Raw genomic sequence first — 19,703 nt, forward strand, 5'->3', positions numbered from 1 at the left:
TTCCCAAAATATTTGAAGTGATAGGCTCATGGATTTAAGAGAAACAACTTAGCAACAGTTCTGAAGTGTGTCCAGAGAATGAAATAAACATGTGTGAGCATGGGTGAGCATGATAAGGCCGGTGTGTCAGCATGCGGCCATGATTATACTGTGGAGAGTTAGAGACAGCTGACACCGAGATTCCTCTCTTCCAAGGTCACACCAACCTTCTGGGGAAAAAAAGACGAAGAATAAACTCCCTCTCCCTCATTCTCAGAGTGCAGCAGACAAAGCAGAAGACAAAGTAACCCAAAGGGGAGATAACTCAGTTGCACCGTGTGCACAGTGACTTTCTCTCCGTGCAGAAGAATGACAGGACCGGTTGTGTGTCCATGTTGGTGCGTGTGTGTGTGTGTGTGTGTGTGTGTGCGTGTGTGTGTGTGTGTGCTGTATCTATGTGTGTTGGAAACAGAGGCATGTAGTGTGGAAGTAGCAGAGCACATGAGCCCGTGAGAGTGGCCTCTTCCAGACTGAGGTCATTCCTGAGGGTGAGACAAGTGTTTTGTCTAGGACAGCTTTTGTGACTCAGAGGAGAGCTTCATGTCGTTCTGTGGAAAATGAGACCACAGGCTAAAAAAAATGGGTGAAACACGGCTCTGCTCTCACCCTCATCTTGTTTGCCTTGGATTTCTCCCAGGTGTATACTATATATAAAAGCCTCCACCCCCTTGCTTGCTCATTCTCTCTCTTGCTCTCCTTTTCTTTCTCATTCTCTCTCTCTTGCTCTCTCATTCTCTCTCGCTCACATTCTCTCTCTTGCTCTCAGCCTCTCTCTTGTTTTTTTCCTCCCCCTCCTCCTCTTGCTCTTGCATACAGTTTATCATCACTCACACTAACATAATTTCTCCTGCTCCTAAGATGGTTAGAATTCTACATGGGCTGTTGAAAATAAATTAATCAATAGGTACATTTAGGTGGTGACTCGGTATTTGCAGCCTTAGCCTCTTTCTCATCAACAGCCCTTTGTAAAACCAGGGACTAGCACTTGTGGGGATGCAAGCTGGGATATGAGTCCTAACCCAAAACATCACAGGTCACTCCAATCTAGCCAAAGTTTTTCTGCAAAGGATGAAGAGTAACCAGAGCCTCTTGCCTGGAGTTTATCTAAATGAGTCTGTCAGTCACCTGGACTGGAAAAAAACACCTAAGAAATTTTGTGTTCTAGAAACTTTAGAAATATTCCAAGCCTAGTTAGAAATGTAAGTTAGTTCAAAGGTCCATCCCATGGTGGGTGTTTTTCTCTACAGTGGTCTCTTTAGCCATTGTCGTCTCTTATCCTCAGAGTGCCCACTTCATGCTACAGAAAATTCCACTGTCTTCCATGCTAACCTCTGCACTTCTCTGAATTCTTTCAACAGAGATCATAAGGGCCAGGAGATGAGGAGAGACCAGAGCAAGATCCGGTGATGACAGGACATCTCTGTTTTCTCTTTCCCCTGTAGCAGTGAAGACTGAAACTAGGGGTCTAGCCTCACTTCTCTGCCGCATAATCCCCATCAACTGTGAGCTGGGGTCCAGAGTATGATGGGAAGAGGTATGTGCGCCAGGGTTTGTGCGATCAAATGGACTTCAAAGGAGACATCCTTTCAGAGGAGACCAGCTTGCTACAATTTGGGTTTCTGCTTCTTTAAGAGTCCTTGCATATTTTTTGCATTTTCTAATTTAACTAGAGAAGTAACATTGCACGTGGTTTTCATCCCTGGGTGGCACATGTTTTTCCATTTTCTCTGTTTTGTTTTCTTTCAGAGCACGACATTACGAAGCATCATTCCAACTAGGTGTGGTGTTGAACTGGAGTTTCTCAGTGTATTTCTTACATTCTCTATTTTACATTTAAAATTTTATTTTGATGTACATGTCTGCCTTGTGTGTGCACTGCCCATGGGGCCCAACGAGGGTTAGGTCTCCTATAACTGTTGTTAATAGGCAGCTGGAGCCACCAAATAGGCAAGACTAACAAGGTCTCCTAAAACAGCCCCTCAAAGTCATTCTTTTGCATGTGAACATCTTCATTTTAGCTAAAGAAATGTGTCTCGGAATAAAGATCTCAAACTTAGTGGCAACCATTGCTTCTTTGAACTGTGATGTCGGTGGACATGTTCATCTACTTACATTGTTGTTACTACAGTTTAAAACCAGAGAGCTCAGTCCTTTGGTCCTTTAGTGTTACTAAACACCCTACAGCTATCTGCTTTGGTATAGTATGCCTGCTTCCTCCAGGCCTGACTTGACCACCATCAAGGTACAGAGTTCACTGTGGTGTTTGGCCCCCAGTTAAGACAAGGTAATCAGCAGAACAATACACGTCTGTGCGCTTTGTAACAGGGCTATTGGCACTAGTCAGAAGAAAGGGGGGAGGGTCATAGGTTCATCCCATGGGGTTCTGGCCACCACTCCCTCCTGCCTCTACCTGCATGTGATCTTGGAAGATTCTATAGTAGAGAGGAGGAGGAAGAATAACTGGAGACTAAATGTGAGCCTCTGTGATGTAGCCTCTATGATGTCGTCCATGCTGGAGTGGGCAACTACTGAGAGAGCTGCTTTATTACATATGTTCCTTGAAGCCCTTCCCCATGCTTCTGAAATAAACCCAGTAAACTCATTGGCTCACTAAATCGGAATTACATGGAAACCTTACTTTAGTCTGTTGTTGGTGCCTTATCTTGGGTGAACAAACATTTCTTCATATCTCCCCAGGAAAAATAATACAATTGCTTTAATTTTCTCTTTGAACAACATCCCTCTTCTCCACCAACTTAACAATGTTTTCAGATATTAACACCCACACAAAGGAAGCTCCTGGCCTATAGGTCACAGGTGGCCCCAAGAGCCTGCATTATGGAGTCCCCAGAATCTATACTATCTTCAAACGCCTTCCTTCAGGGTGAACCTGACCAGTAACTGCTACACTGAGTGCCATTGTCACCCGAATAGATTGACTCCAATTGTGGAGTGTAAAAACCCAAAGGTTAGCATCGGCCAATGGATAATCCCAGGGTATTGTGAGCTACAGAATTAAGAGATAGGTTCATCAGGAGAAGAATGCCTGCCTCCTCTTACAAATCAACACCCTGCCATTGTTCCCTGACAAAAGAGATAAGTTATTGCACATTGCTTCCTCTTTATAATTTCTTTTAAAAAATTGATTACATGTAATTAATGTTCTGTCAAAGAATGTCCTTTTTTTGGCCTTTCATATTTCCTGAATCAGGTCAAGCATGGTTCTTCCCTCCCCACTGCTACCCCTGTCATTTAAGAAAAATCTAGGTATAAATTTACATTTCAGAAGTTTTATTGTTGAATTTTTTGTTTCAATAATTTGACTTCAATTCTTATTATTTCTCTCTTCCTAGTTGCTTTCTTTAAATTTTGCTTATTCATGTTCCAATTCCTTAGAGTTTTTAAAATGTTTATTTATTTATCCTAATTATTTTATGATAACACAGCAATTAGAGCTGCAAAACAGGACTACGATGCAGGCTCAGTTAATAGATTAGTTGTCTTACCTGAGTGTGATTCCCCGGAACACATACACACACAACAAAATATTTCAATAGCTGATACTGGCTTGTAAATAAGAGGAGGCAGAAGCAAGCAGATCCCCGGAAGTAACTGACCTGGCTTCATTACTGAACTCCTTGTCCCAGGGAGACCCCTTTTCAGAAACCGAAGCGTATGCTGACACCTCAGGAATAACAGCCAAGCTAGTGCTCAGGCTACACACACACACACACACACACACACACACACACACACACTATAAAATATAGTTGAGTTCATGTATGCGCGTGCACACACATACATACACACTATAAAATATAGTTGAGTTCACACACACACACGTGTGACACACACACACACTATAAAATTTAGTTGTGTTCAGAGTGCCCTGACCTAAAATCACATTCAGTACATTTTCTCCCCCAGCCTCCTAGAGAGGTTCTGTTTTCCACTTTTTTTCTCTCTTACATCCCATATTTTACTGCAGAGTATTTCTTAGAAAAAAGGTAGTAAATGCTGCTAGTGACCTCCTAAAAGACAGGATGCATCATTAAAATCTCCATGAAGCATTTAGTTGCTATTCAAGCATGAACATGTTTTTGTGTGAAAGTTGTACCAAAAGTCTACAGTCTCCACTTGTGAAACATAGGTTCTGCTCTCAAAGATTATTTGGCTCATTTTTTTTTTTTTACTATAGTTTACACATTAAGACTTGACCACAAGCCTCTGAAACTAGTGGACAGGTAAACTTTTTATGAGGTAGGTCCTAGTAGGAGGAAGTCATTGCAAGTGTGCACTAGAAGAAAATGACGGGACTGTGGACCCTTCCCCTCTCTCTTTGCCTTTTGGCTCCCATGAGGTGAGCGGCTTTGTTCTCCCCCATTTGATCCTGGGTGGTTCGCTCTGCCACAGTGCAAAAGCAGTGAAACCTACTAACTGGGAACTGAAACCTCTGAGTCCATAAGCCAAGACAGTCCATTCTCCCTTGTGTTGATTTTCTTAGTTGTATCAAGTGACAGAAAGCCATGGGGATTTTTGCACATTCATGTTTATTAATGCATTATCCCTAGCAGCTAAGAACTAGAACCAGCTGAGCGTTCACCATCTGAGAGACTGGCAAAGCAGGTGTGGTGTATGCACACAATGGAACTCTGAAGCTACAAAAAATTGAAATCTGGCATTTGCCATAAAAAAAAAACAATGAATGCAACTAGATGTCATCACGTTGAGAGAAATAAGCCAGTGCAAAAAGACAAATATTGCATGTTTCTCTCAGATTCAGACTCTGGGTTTTAGTTTATGTATATTTTATGCACCAGCACATGTGTATATATAATATATATTATATATAATATATGTGTGTTTATTCAGGGCACATGTGTATATATATGTGTGTGTATGTTTATGCACTAGCACATGTATATATATATGTGTGTGTGTGTGTGTGTGTGCACAAGCATTTGTGTCTATATGTTCATGCACCAGCACATGTGTGTATGTTTATGCACAAGCACATGCATGTATATGCACAAGTACATGTGTGTAAATGTTTATGCACAAGTGCATGTGCATATATATTTTGCATAGGCACACATGTGTATGTTTATGCACAAGCACATGTATGTATGTGTTTATGCACAAGCACGTGTGTATATGTTTGTGCACAAGCACATGTGTGTATATGTTTGTGCACAAGCACGTGTGCATATGTTTATGCAAAGCACATGTGTGTATATGTTTATGCAGAAGCACATGTGTGTATATGTTTATGCAAAGCACATGTGTGTGTATGTTTGTGCACAAGCACATGTGTATATATGTTTATGCACAAGCACATGTGTGCATATGTTTGTGCACAAGCACGTGTGCATATGTTTATGCAAAGCACATGTGTGTATATGTTTATGCAGAAGCACATGTGTGTATATGTTTATGCAAAGCACATGTGTGTGTATGTTTGTGCACAAGCACATGTGTATATATGTCTATGCACAAGCACATGTGTGTATATGTTTGTGCACAAGCACGTGTGCATATGTTTATGCAAAGCACATGTGTGTGTATGTTTGTGCACAAGCACATGTGTGTATATGTTTATGCAGAAACACATGTGTGTATATGTTTGTGCACAAGCACGTGTGTATATGTTTGTGCACAAGCACATGTGGATATGTTTATGCAAAGCACATGTGTGTATATGTTTATGCAGAAGCACATGTGTGCATATGTATATGCAGAAACACATGTGTGTATATGTTTATGCAGAAGCACATGTGTGTATATGTTTATGCAGAAGCACATGTGTGCATATGTTTATGCAAAGCACATGTGTGCATATGTTTATGCAGAAGCACATGTGTGTATATGTTTATGCAGTAGCACATGTGTGCATATGTTTATGCAAAGCACATGTGTGTATATGTTTATGCAGAAGCACATGTGTGCATATGTTTATGCAAAGCACATGTGTGTATATGTTTATGCAGAAGCACATGTGTGCATATGTTTATGCAAAGCACATGTGTGTGTATGTTTGTGCACAAGCACATGTGTGTATATGTTTATGCAGAAACACATGTGTGTATATGTTTGTGCACAAGCACATGTGTGTATATGTTTGTGCACAAGCACGTGTGCATATGTTTATGCAAAGCACATGTGTGTATATGTTTATGCAGAAGCACATGTTTGCATATGTTTATGCAGAAGCACATGTGTGTTTATGTTTATGCAGAAACACATGTGTGTATATGTTTATGCAGAAGCACATGTGTGTATATGTTTATGCAGAAGCACATGTGTGTATATGTTTATGCAGAAGCACATGTGTGCATATGTTTATGCAAAGCACATGTGTGCATATGTTTATGCAGAAGCACATGTGTGTATATGTTTATGCAGTAGCACATGTGTGCATATGTTTATGCAAAGCACATGTGTGTATATGTTTATGCAGAAGCACATGTGTGCATATGTTTATGCAAAGCACATGTGTGTGTATGTTTGTGCACAAGCACATGTGTGTATATGTTTATGCAGAAACACATGTGTGTATATGTTTGTGCACAAGCACATGTGTGTATATGTTTGTGCACAAGCACGTGTGCATATGTTTATGCAAAGCACATGTGTGTATATGTTTATGCAGAAGCACATGTTTGCATATGTTTATGCAGAAGCACATGTGTGTTTATGTTTATGCAGAAGCACATGTGTGTATATGTTTATGCAGAAGCACATGTGTGCATATGTTTATGCAAAGCACATGTGTGCATATGTTTGTGCAGAAGCACATGTGTGTATATGTTTATGCAGAAGCACATGTGTGCATATGTTTATGCAAAGCACATGTGTGCATATGTTTATGCAGAAGCACATGTGTGCATATGTTTATGCAAAGCACATGTGTGTATATGTTTATGCAGAAGCACATGTGTGCATATGTTTATGCAAAGCACATGTGTGTGTATGTTTGTGCACAAGCACATGTGTGTGTATATGTTTATGCAGAAACACATGTGTGTATATGTTTGTGCACAAGCACGTGTGCATATGTTTATGCAAAGCACATGTGTGTATATGTTTATGCAGAAGCACATGTGTGTATATGTTTATGCAGAAGCACATGTGTATATGTTTATGCAAAGCACATGTGTGTATATGTTTATGCAGAAGCACATGTGTGTATATGTTTATGCAGAAGCACATGTGTGTATATGTTTATGCAAAGCACATGTATGTGTATGCTTGTGCACAAGCACATGTGTATGGGGTCATGAAGTAGAAAGGGGACCATGAGAGGGCAGAGAGCTCAAGAGCAGTGGAATCGCTGTGATATCTACGCAGAAGGGGGAGCTGTAGCGGGAGGTAGATGACAGAGGGTAGGGCAAGGGCACCAAGAGGACCACCAAGAGAAATGGAAACATGTGTATGAAAAGGCATCATGAAACCCCTTATTTATGCATAATTTTAAAACCTGACTCTGAAAATGTCTTGGTGGAAACGGTAGTTAGAAATGTTTTCATATTTGAAGTAATTATGAGGAAAAGACTCTGAAATTTCAACTTAGGCTTGTGCCACAAATAGACAAGGAGATTAAAAATGCTGGGGAGAGCATGTGTTCATGAAGGAAGTACCAAAGGTCTGATTTCCATGCTGTTACACATGGAGGGGCTTCTCGGGTACCTCGGGCTGCACTGACATACACGGGGGCTGCTTCCCTGGAGATGGGTCTGCAGCCGATGCTGATTTCCCTTCTGTCCTGTTTTTACTTCTCCACAGTTGCTGGACTTCCATCTTGCTTCTTTTCACCTATTATTTCATTAGAGACAGGGACCCAGAACCATTAAGTTTAGTGATTATGGGATTTCTGCTGAAATACACCACTCCTGTGATACTCGTGGCCATCACGATGGGTCTACCTGAAAAGAGGCCGGCTTCGCTAGTTTAATAAACTCCTGTGTATTGGCCATGTCTTGTAAGAACAGGGCAAAGATTCTCTCGAAAATTAGAAGCGAGTGTGAAACAGAACAGCAGCAAATACAGCGCATCCAACTCTCTTAGAGTGACAAGAATGTACTTTCTCAATCCTTCTGGAAAAAAAAGAAAGAAAAAGAAAAGCCACCTTTAATCCACCCTATTTCTGCTGTCACACTCTAGACAAAAGCACTGCAATCACAGGCTGGGCTCTTGGCTGCTTTTGGTCCTGACACGTTCATCCTTCTGAACAGGTGGGCTTCCCCCTCCTCCCCCACAACCCCACCTCGTGTGCCCTGGAGCTGCTGAATCTCCTGTCTTACCTGCTGAGAAAGTAACCATTCTCTGTTTAAAAGGAGATATTTTTATTGCTATGTTTTTAGAATTTCATAAACACGTTTTCATCAGTTCACTCCTCCAATTCCTCCCGTGTTCTCATCTCAAGCTTATGTTCTCTTCTATAATAAATAAATTATATATATTATATATTAAATATAATGCCAGGGAACTCATCATTGTCTAAGAGAACTCACTGTTCTTCAGCAGCCATGGACTGCCTATAGCTCTTCTACTATGGACAGGGTCTTCTAAACCCTTCCCACTATCCATGGGTGTCGACTGCTGGGGTCTTGTGCAGGCAACCCTACTGTCGAGATTCGTAGAAGAAACATCCTTGCTATGTCCTGAAGACACTGTTTTACAATGGTCCTCCTTCCCCTGGCTCTCACAGACTTGCTCTCTCTTTCTCTGTGTGTCCTGAGCCTCTGGGGTAGCAGCTGTACTATAGATGTTCCATTTGGTCACAGACAGTTCGCAGTCATGTAGTCTCTGCTCTGTCATCGTCATGGTTTCTCTGCACTGCCTCGGTCCACTGTAGCAAGAGGCTGCTTCGATGAGTGCTGAAAGATGCACTGAGCTAGTGGATAAGGTTGAGCGTCTAGAGGACCTTTGGGTACCATATCAAAATTGTAGTCATGGGTTCTCTTTGGGGACTGTAATGGCTATTCTTGGTTGTCAGCTTGACTACATCTGGAATGATCTACAATCCAGAAATGGAGGGCACATCTGTGAGGTTTTGCTTGGTTTGGAGTGGGTGAGTCTACTTCTCATTTGGACCTTTGATAAAGGACAAAGACATACATCTTTGATCTGGGATCTTGAGTCAGGAAGACACACCTTTAACCTGGGCCACACCGCTAGAAGCCTATTTAAGGACATGGAAGAAGGAAGTTATTTTTCTCTTTGCCTGCTTGTTCTTGTGTCAATAATGGGTCCATTTCTTCATTGGCACTAGAAACTACTTCTTCAGGATTCCAGAGTCTACTGAAGACCAGTTAAGGGATCCAGCCTCAGGGACTGAGCAACTTCTGGATTCTTGGACTTTTCTTTTATAGCCAGCCATTGTTGGATTAGCTGGACCACAGCCTTGAGTCATTAAAATAATTTTCATATGTGTGTGTGTATGTATGTGTGTATGAGAGAGAAATTCATTATATAAGTTGTTTCTTTAGAGAATCCTGACTAATACAGAGATCTAATTAAATTATTCTTTGGGTCAATTTTACATGCAAAAAGTGAGAAATTTTCCTTCTGTGTACATTGTTATATGAAATATCATAGCAAAACATGTATCAAAATTGCTTTCTTTTTCTGAGCACTTATTTATGCTGTAAAATTGCTGCAGCTAATTGTAGGTTTCTTTACACAAAAGAGAGATCAGAAGTCATAATCATCACAGAGGGTTGGCTGAGATACCACTTGGTCTATCATGCTCCCATGACAACTGAAATAGTGATTATAATTTGAGACATGAATTATGTTTGCACAGAGAGTTCCAGCCATCCAGAATGAATCAAGATAAATGAATAAATGTGACTAACAGCCAGCAGCCTGTCTGAACAAATTTTATATCAGCTTCATGCCACTTCCCCTTCTTACACACACACACACACGTGTACACACACACACACATGCATTTTAACAGAGAAACACATTTCAACATATGAGAGAGGAAAGCATGGAATGAAAATATTCTTGTTTCAGAAAGGTTCTGGGATGGAAGTAAATTCTGTATTATGTTCCACCGGACAAAACTGTGTAGCATAAGGGATGGTGGCAACCGAGCTGGATTTCTCCATCCCATTGCTGCCACTCAGCAAATATTTACTGTTGAAAGCTCAAATTCTTCTTACATCATTAGCCCTGTAGAGTTCATAGTACTCATGAATTACCCTGGAGAAATGATGTAAGGGCAAGCATGCCATGTCAAGGACCGCAATGTCTCAGACACATGGGAATGGCAAGACTTTCCCCTGATCAGTAGTGATGCTTGCTGTATGCAGAAAGTGCCAGTTTCCTCCTCTCTGGGGACTGCAGCCTGGGACTGCTGCCCTACAAAGACCCTGTAGCGAGATTCACCAGACTGCCTCCTCGGTCAGCTGTGTATGATAAAGACTCAGTTTCCAGGCTGCCGGTTTGTCTCCACCAGAGCACGTAGCTCACCCAATCCCAGCATTTCCTGTGGTGTCTATCTTTTCCTCATTCCCAGTTGCCCAAGTCGGGTCCGTGCTAAAGTGTTCAGTCCTGACAGGTTGAAAGGCTGGCTATCCAAGAAAATGTTCTGCATGAATCAGCAAACAAACAAGTTGTGGACAATTTGACTGGAGTAAGGAGGTGGCCATCAGGAAGGATGCGCAGCAACCATGTCAGCAAACGCTTCTCCTTCCTCCCTCCTCTCCTCCCCTCCTCTTTATTCTTCCCCTCTTCCTTGTCACTACAAACCATATTGGAACTTTTTATTCAATTTTTGAAAAAAAGAATTTCAAAGGAATATCAAAAAGGGGAACAATGTCAAGTGGCCACATCTTTTATTAAAGATCTTGAACAAGCATCCTCTGCAAGAATAAGGATCAGTAGTCTAAAGAAGGGATTCAGGACATGTAACACGGCCAAATATGAGGGAGATACTAAAAGTTAAATGAGAACTCTGATGTGGGGTTCCCCTCTGTATGCTGTGAATATGTTTTATTACCATTGCTTAATAAAGGAACTGCTTTGGCCTATGGCAAAGCAGAATATAGCTAGGTAGGAAACCAAACTGAATATAGGGAGAAAGAAAGCAGAGTCAGACAGATGCCATGTAGCTGCCAAAGAAGCAAGATGTGAGGTTAATAAAACATGTGACTTATGGTAAAATATAAAATAATAGAAATAGGTTAAAATGTAAGAGCTAGTTGGAATATGCCTGAGCCATTGGCAAACAGTACTGTAATTAATACAGTTTTGTGTGATTATTTGGAACTGGGAGGCAGGGAAATGAAAGCACAGTCTCCGTTTACACAATTCCATATGGCTCCTGAGGCCCAACCCCCATCTTCCCCTCACCTGGGGATCTCACACATCCTTGAGATGTCTGCGGCCCCTTCAGCTCTGCGGCCCCTTCTCAGGCAGCCCTCTGGAAGCCCGCTTGAATCCTGACAGGTTTCTGCAACACCATCTCACAACACTTCATCCTTGATCTTGGTGGGGGGTGGGCACTATTCTATCAGTGTCCACCGCATGGATAGCAAGCTCCACACAAGAAGAAACAGTCTCACTGTGCTCGGCACACTTTTAGGGCCAAGTTCCGGACCAGCTGTTAGTTGAGTAAGTTTACTGACTGTAACCCTGGATGTGTTCAACTAGCTATCCACAGCTTACATTGGATCTGAGATACTTATTATCCAGTGTGACACTTAACACTCAACTTCTAGAAAGCTGTCCATCACAAATCTAGATGCCATGGGATCCTTAGGTTTGCAAACTGAGCCATGAAGCCCTGTCATTATGCATGTGGGGCTAATTCAAGCCAGGCATACAAAACATCCAGGACCCAGAAGGACACTGTATAGGGAGGGCACTGAAAAATCAAACCAAGTGGCATGTGGGCATTTGTGAGAAGGAAGCTAATGAGCTCAGGACTAATATCAGGGCAACACTGGGGCTCAGGAGAGCAAGGAGTCTAAGTACCCAACTCATATACAATAACCGTTAGGCATCTAGGTTGTTTCCAGGTTCTGGCTATTACAAATAATGTTGCTATGTGCATTGTTGACTAAGTGTCCTTGTGGTATGATTAAGTGTCCTTTGTGTATATGCCCAACAGTGGTATTTCTGGGTCTTGAGGTAGATTGATTTCCAATTTTCTGAGAAACCACTATACTAATTTCCAAAGTGGATGTACAAGTTTACACTCCCACCAGCAATGGCGGAGTGTTCCTCTGACTCTATATCCTCTCCAATATAAGCTGTCCTCAGTAGTTTTGATCTTAGCCATTCTGACAGGTGTAAGATGGTATCTCAGAGTCATTTTGATTTGCTTTTCTTCAATGACTAAGGATGTTGAGCAGTTCCTTAAATGTCTTTCACCCATTTGAGATTCTTCTGCTGAGAGTTCTGTTTAGCTCTGTACCCTATTTTTTTAATTACATTATTTTGTATTTTGGTGTCTAGCTTCTTCATATTTTTATATATTTTGGAGATCAGCCCTCTGTCAGATGTGGGGTTGGTGAAGATCTTTTCCCAATTGTCGGCTGCCATTTTGTCTTATTTACCACGCCCTTTGACTTATAAAAGCTTTTCAGTTTCAGGAGGTCCCATTTATTGATTGTTGCTCTCTGTGTCTGTGTTAGTCATGTTATATTTAGGAAGTAGTATCCTGTGCAATGCTTTCAAAGATACTTCCTACTGTCTCTCTTATCAGGTTCAGTGTAACTGGATTTGTGTTGAGGTCTTTGATCTACTTGAACTTGAGTTTTGTGCATGGGATTAGATGTAGATCTACTTGCTTTCTTCTATGTGTTGACATTCAGTGATGTCAGCACCATTTGTTAAAGATGCTTTCCTTTTTTGATTTGGATTTCTTTGTCAAAAATCAGGTGTTTATAAGTGTGTGGAGTAATGTCAGGGTCTTCAAAAAAATCGATTCCATTGGTCCACATGTCTATTTTTATTACTATAGCTCTATAGCAGAGTTTGAAATAGGGGATGGTGATGCCTTCAGAAGTTCCTTTCCAGTACAGGAGTGTTTTAACTATTCTGGGTATTTTGTTTTGTTTTGTTTTTCCATATGAAGCTTGGTATTGTTCTTTCATGGTCTGTGAAGAATTATGTTGGGATTTTGATTGCATTGAATCTGTAGATTGCTTTTGGTAAAAATTACCATTTTTATTACATTGATCCTATCTATGATGGGAACCTCCTTCAGCCAATGACCTTAAAGAGGCTAGACTAGGTTAGGGCATGACTTTTTGGGTTCCCAGAGAAAACTGCCAGCTGGCCCAGCTTTCACTCTCTTGTTCCCATGTTACATACCTTGAGGTTGATCTTTTTGTTTTGGTTTTGTGAGTTTTACCCTTACAATAAAGAATAATAGCTAAAACTTTTTAAAGTTAGCTTGGGATTGTTTGACTTGCATCCTTACCCCCTTTTATGCATTTAGTTACATCTGGCACCCTCCTGGGGACTAGTTCACCCGTTTTAGCATCCCCACAGTGCTCCCAGTTTACTGACTTGACATTTTGGAACCAACCCTCTCATCTCTCCCTTTTAATCAGTCCCATCTCGACCATACCGCTGCCTCTCCAGTCTTAGGCTTTAAGTTATACAGGTATTAAGTATTATAGGTCAATAGTCATTCATGTTTGTTATACTTATTAGTCAGATTAATTAGGTTCTTTAGATACATAGAGATTGTATTTACATACATAAGTAATCTTCAATCACTTCAAAGATCTGTAGAATATGGCATTTAAATAACTTAGGGTTCTATTGACATGAGACACGATTTGCTCCTGGCAGCACTGACCTATTCCCAAGAGAATGTTGAGCACTGAAGACAGTCTACTTAGAGTTTGGTTTCTTCTTGGTATAACTGGCCTTTGGGTAAGGAACTGTCCATGCCTCAACCACTGACAAAGTACATGGTGTCCTAACTGGATAAGTAAAACACAAAAAACAAACAAAAAAGCCTGCCAAACCTTGTCAAGACAGGGTAAGATGGTTCTAAAAGATTTTTATTCTGGTTGTAATCCTAATTTTATACTTAATATCTTTCCCTAGTATATGTAGTTTTGTATTGGGTTTGGAACTCTCTTATTTAGATAAAAAGTGGAGGTGATGGGGAACCTCCTTCAGTCAACAGTCTTAAAGAGGCTGGACCAGGTTGGGGCATGACCTTTTGGGTACCCAGAGAGAACCTCTGGCCCACCCAGATTTCACTCTCTTGTTCCTGCATTACACACTTTGAGGTTGGACTTCTGGTTTGTGTTCCATGAGTTTTCCCCTTACAATAAGGAATGATAACTAAAATCTTTCAAAGTTATCTTGGGTTAATTTGACTTGCCTCCTCACACCCTTTTATGCATACAGTTATATATCCCAAAGCATAGAAGATCTTTCTATTTACTGATATCCTCTTCAGTTTCTATCTTTAGAGACCTAAAGTTCTTGTTATAACTGGAAACAACCTAGATGTCTCTCAACTGAAGAATGGATAAAGAAAATGTGGTGCATTTATACAATGGAATATTACTCAACTGTAAAAAATCAATGACAACATGAAATTTGCAGGCAAATGGGTGGAACTTCAGAAAACCATCCTAAGTGAGGTAATTCAGACTCAGAAAGACAAACACGAAATATACTCACTCATAAATAGACATTAGATGTAAAGCAAAAGACCAACCAGCCTACAACCCATAGCTCCAGAGAAGCTTGGTAACAAGGAGGACCCTAAGATAGACACATGGATCACTCTGGGAAGGGGAATTAGATAAGATCTCCTGGGTAAACTGGGGTCAAGGGGGGGCAGTAAAGAGGAGGGGATGGGGAATGAGAATTTGAGGGAACTGTATGATCAAGAGGGAGAGGGTTGGAGTGGAAGAGCAATGAAGGAGAGATCTTGATAGAGCCACTATGGGGTTAGGGAGAAATCTGGTGCTAGGGAAATTCCCAAAAATTCACAAGTATAAAGTGGAGAGGTTGCCTGTACCAGCCTTCCTCTGTAATCAGATTGGTGAACACCCTGTCATCATAGAGCCTTCATCCAGCAAGTGGTGGAACCAGGTGTGATGTGGTGGTGTCATATCAATCTGTTGATTTCATTGGCTAATTAACAAAGAAACTGCTTGGCCTGATAGGTTAGAATATAAGTGGGTGGAGTAAACAGAAAAGAATGCTGGGAGAAAGAGGAAGTGAGTGCAGATGCCATGCCGCTCCTCTCCAGGGCAGACACGATGAAGCTAGCCGCCAGGTCAGACATGCTGAATCTTTCCCCGTAAGACTGGTGCTACACAGATTACTAAATATGGGTTAAGGCAAGATGTGAGAATTAGCCATTAAGAGACTAGAACTAATGGGCCAAGCAGTGTTTAAAAGAATACAATTTGTGTGTTGTTGTTTTGGGGCATAAGCTACCCAAGGCGGCCGGGAGCTGGGCGGCAGAACACAGCCCACAGCTCCTTCAACACAGGTGCAGAGATCCACAGCCAAACTCAAGGTTAAGCTCAGGGAATCTAGTCAAAAGGAGAGAGGAGAGAACATATGAGCAGGGAGGTCAAGATCATGATGGGGAAATCTACAGAGCAGCTGAACCAAACTGGTGGAAACTCAGAAACTCCAAACCGACAGCTGGGGGCTCCCCCGTGAGACTGAACTAGGCCCTCTATATGTGGGAGACAGTGGTGAAGCTTGGACTATCTGAGGGGCCCCTGGCAGTAGGACCAGGATCCATCCCTGGTGCATGAGCTAGCTTGTTGGAGCACATTCCCTATGGTGGGATATCATGCTTAGCCTTAATGCATGGGGGAGAGACTTGGTCCAGCCCTAAAATAATGTGCCAGGCTTTGTTGATGCCCCATGGAAGCCCTACCCTATGGGAGGAGTGAATGGGAGGTGGGCTGGGGGGGGCTAAGGGGGACAGAAATGTGGTTGGAATGTAAAATGGAATTTTAATAAATAAATTTTTTAAAAATGCTGTGTGGTGTGATCATAGAACTGTCAAAGCTTCCAAAACCTGTCCTTTGCAATTGGGGCAGGGGGAGGAAGAGGAGGAGGAGGAGATTTAGATCTTTGGTAAGCAATTTCTTTCTTCACCATTCAGTCCAGATAAAAGGAATTTCATGTGAGTTTAACTTTACTGGTCCCAATTTTGTTTTTTAAATGAGACACAGAGAGAATTAGTACAGAGAGAATTGGTGAGAAACAGGGTAGGAAAGAGAGAGAGAGAGAGAGAAAGAGAGAGAGAGAGAGAGAGAGAGAGAGAGAGAGAATATATAATCTCTCTTCAGTATCCCTTCCTTATTTAGTTGGGAGCCTTTGATGTCTTTATCATTGCAGAGGAAAATGTGTGATAATTAATTTAAGGTTCCGCACTTTCTCCTGGGTGTCAAGCAGCACCACCGGCACTGAACTGAAACAAAAGCCAACGCCAAGAACACGGAGCTCAGAAGGTGCGAGCCACTGGGACAAGGTTATCATGACAGACACAAGAGGGTAGTGGCCCCGTCTCCTTCTCTGACACACAGAAAAGACACCCTCGGCAGATGAAAGAGAAAGGGCAAGAACTTTTAAACAGGAGAGGGGAAGGAATTCAGGAAGCAAGCATTCGCCTTCTCCTGTGTGGTCCCTGCAGCCCGGGAGATTACTTTCAAAGCAGGGTCAGGCGGGTTACTGCTCTTTGGGGGTTGATACTTTTTGCATCTCCCAGCCCTATCCCACGTCGTGGGAATCAGAAACCTTGATAGGCATTTATTTTCCTCTCACACAAAACTCACAGAGGTGTGCCAAATCTGGTTTTCTTTATAAGAGATGTAAAGCATTCTATTCTGGCAGCACCCTTTGCAGCTTTCAAGAAGTGGGTCCAACATTTGGTACCAGGGCAGCCACCAAGGAGGGCAGAACTGGGTCCTGACCCTCAGCAGCTGTAGGGCATGTCCTAGGAAGAGTCACGGAGGGTAAGGGTGGGTGCTAAGCACAAGAAAGGACAGTAATGAAATTTTGCACCCTCAGCCAATGAAGTGGCTCGGGGATTTCCCTAGCAAAGGGGGAAAGGGAGAGCACGCCTTGTTTCAGTGCCGACACTCTTTTACTGAGTGTGTTTCTCTGTTAAATGCTCTGCCTCGCAGCGGTGCACCACCTTAGAAGTGAGTACCAACTGAAGACTTTGTCGGGGAATCCTGAGAGACAACCCAAGGATGGAAGGATGAGAAACCTGGACTTCAGCAAGTGTTCGGCACCTCTCTCCACAGACCAGGCTGGCCTTGAAGTTGCAGTCTTTATTCCTCAACCTCTGGGTGCTGAGGTCATACACGCATGCCACCATATCCGGTGCCTAGGTCTGATTTCTAGAGTTATGTTTCTAGATAACACATCATGTTAACTTTCTGTGTCTCTTCCTCTCATTGAGCTTGATGAAGCCTTAAAAGCACTAATCATACATATATAATTCTACCTATGTCATTTGGGGTGATAATAAGAACTTAGTAAGGGCTTTAAAATAAATAAATAAGTGAGCCATGAGTCTGTGCCAGCAAAGCCATAAGGTCCCGTATAGTTTAGGTGGGGAATATTAACTCCGAGAAATTCAGCCTACCCCTCCCATGTTAATCTGTTACCCCTCACTGAAGCAGCCAATGTGATCGATCATTTGCTTGCTTTTGACTCTTCTTCCCCAGGTTTAATGTGGTTAGAATGAGTGAAAACACTAGAGTAGAGATCTGATGGTGTGAGTTGGAGTCGCCATCTTGATACTGACTTCGATGCTTTCCTTGAAAAAGTCAGTAAAAGTCCTCAGCCTGCTGTTACTCCTCAAGATTGTGTAGCTCACACCTGTAAGAGCACAGAGTAATAACAGGGATGCAAGCTCACTATTATGTTTATGGTAATATGAAACTCATTTGGGAATCACAATTGAATCAGAAGCTATAGGAGTGACCTCTTTTCACCTTGGCTTCTACACAGCGGGACCTCTAGGAGTGCCCTTCCCTCCTGCCTCTGAGTGCTCCTTTCAGGGACATTTGGAAGACTGTGTCTTCCCAAAATGCTCCAGTGGTGATTTTGGTTCTGTCCCTCCCTATGCAAGCATGTCAGTCCTCAACAGGAGGGCAAGCCATTTCCTGCTTCCTTGAACCTAAGCAGGATTTGCAACCCTTTACAAAAGATTCCCTAAGGAGTTGTTCTTCACTGTTTCCAAAGCTAGGGCAGAAAGGCAACTTGTTTCTCCCTGCCCCCAAGCTCTCTGCTCTCTTCCAGTGCTCTTGCTCTCGGAGCCCAGCAGCCATGTTTTGAGGACCCTCTCCACCAATCACTTCACCTGAGTGCTCTGGCCAGCACCAGGCAGCTGGTATCCATTTCTAAGGACGAGAATGAGGGTGCCTTCACAGGGCATCAGCCCAGACTCAGAGCCGCCCAAGGTGATGCCATGTGGAACAGAAAGGGCTGCTTTGCTGATGCCTGCTCAAAGCAAGACAATGAGCCAAGTGAATGCTGCTGTTAGCCACCGAGCTGGGGATGTTTACATAAACACTATAAAGGAGTGGGGCTTCTGGAATCCCCCCCCCCCCCCAACATCTAGGAAAGCTGTGCTCACTGCTCTCCACCATCATCAGTCAGGTGACATTCCCATTTACCACTGTAGAAATACTGTCCTTACCTTAACATCAAACCATGAACTCCCAAAAGCTTCAAGAAGACTTGAGAGGAATACCTCATGGGCAGATACAGGCTAACGCCGATTCCACCTGTTTATTGTTTTCGTTTTAACTCCACCCCCACCTGCAATCCTACTTCACCCTGAGCCTTTGTCACATTAGAGACCTCTGACCCAACAGTCCCCCGCCCATAATGGGCGGGAGACTGTTCTGGCTTTGGGGGAGCCTAGGCAGTTTGGATGCTCACCTTACTAGACCTGGATAGAGGTGGGCGGTCCTTGGGCTTCCCACAGGTCAGGGAACCCTAATTGCTCTTTGAGCAGATGAGGGAGGGGGACTTGATCGGGGGAGGGGGAGGGAAATGGGAAGTGGTTGCGGGGAGGAGGCAGAAATCCTTAATAAAAAAATAAATTAAAAAAAATGTTAAAAAAAATGTATTGAAATAATCTGGGGTATTTTATAAAACACACATTCCGAAGCTGAGGAACCCGAATGATTTCTGTAGGAGATCAACTCTGGGAAGCAGGCTTAATTCATGTGTTTAGTCTGTCACCTGTAATGAAAATTAAGCTTCCTTTCATGGCCAGCACATTTGGGGGGGGGGGGATTGGGAGCAAGCTCCAATTCCATTATTTAATCTCCGAATCTTCAGACCCCGTAACGATGATATAAAAGAGCACACAATCAGGCCAGCTGTGAACTCACAATTGAAGAGACGCGCTCGCTGGAATTCAATTAGCCTGATTTATTTTAGCTTGCTTTCCCTTACTTTTTACTGAATCCAGTCAAATGATTTGTGTATGTCATCACCATCTGCGAGTGTGTCTTCATAGACTGAAATGAGCCGTCCAGGGGGAGAAGACAGGGCCAGATGTTCGCCAGCATGACACAGCAGCTCAGTGAATCAAGTATGTGTGGAAAAGTACAAACTCCTCCGGGACAGCACTCCGCAAACAAACTCTAATCCTTCCTCTTTCCAAGACTTCGTCACATACTCCT

Source organism: Microtus oregoni, unplaced genomic scaffold, assembly GCF_018167655.1.
Source record: "Microtus oregoni isolate MIOR12 unplaced genomic scaffold, Mior012 000045F_ref0000178, whole genome shotgun sequence".
In the NCBI taxonomy this organism is placed as follows: Eukaryota; Metazoa; Chordata; class Mammalia; order Rodentia; family Cricetidae; genus Microtus; species Microtus oregoni.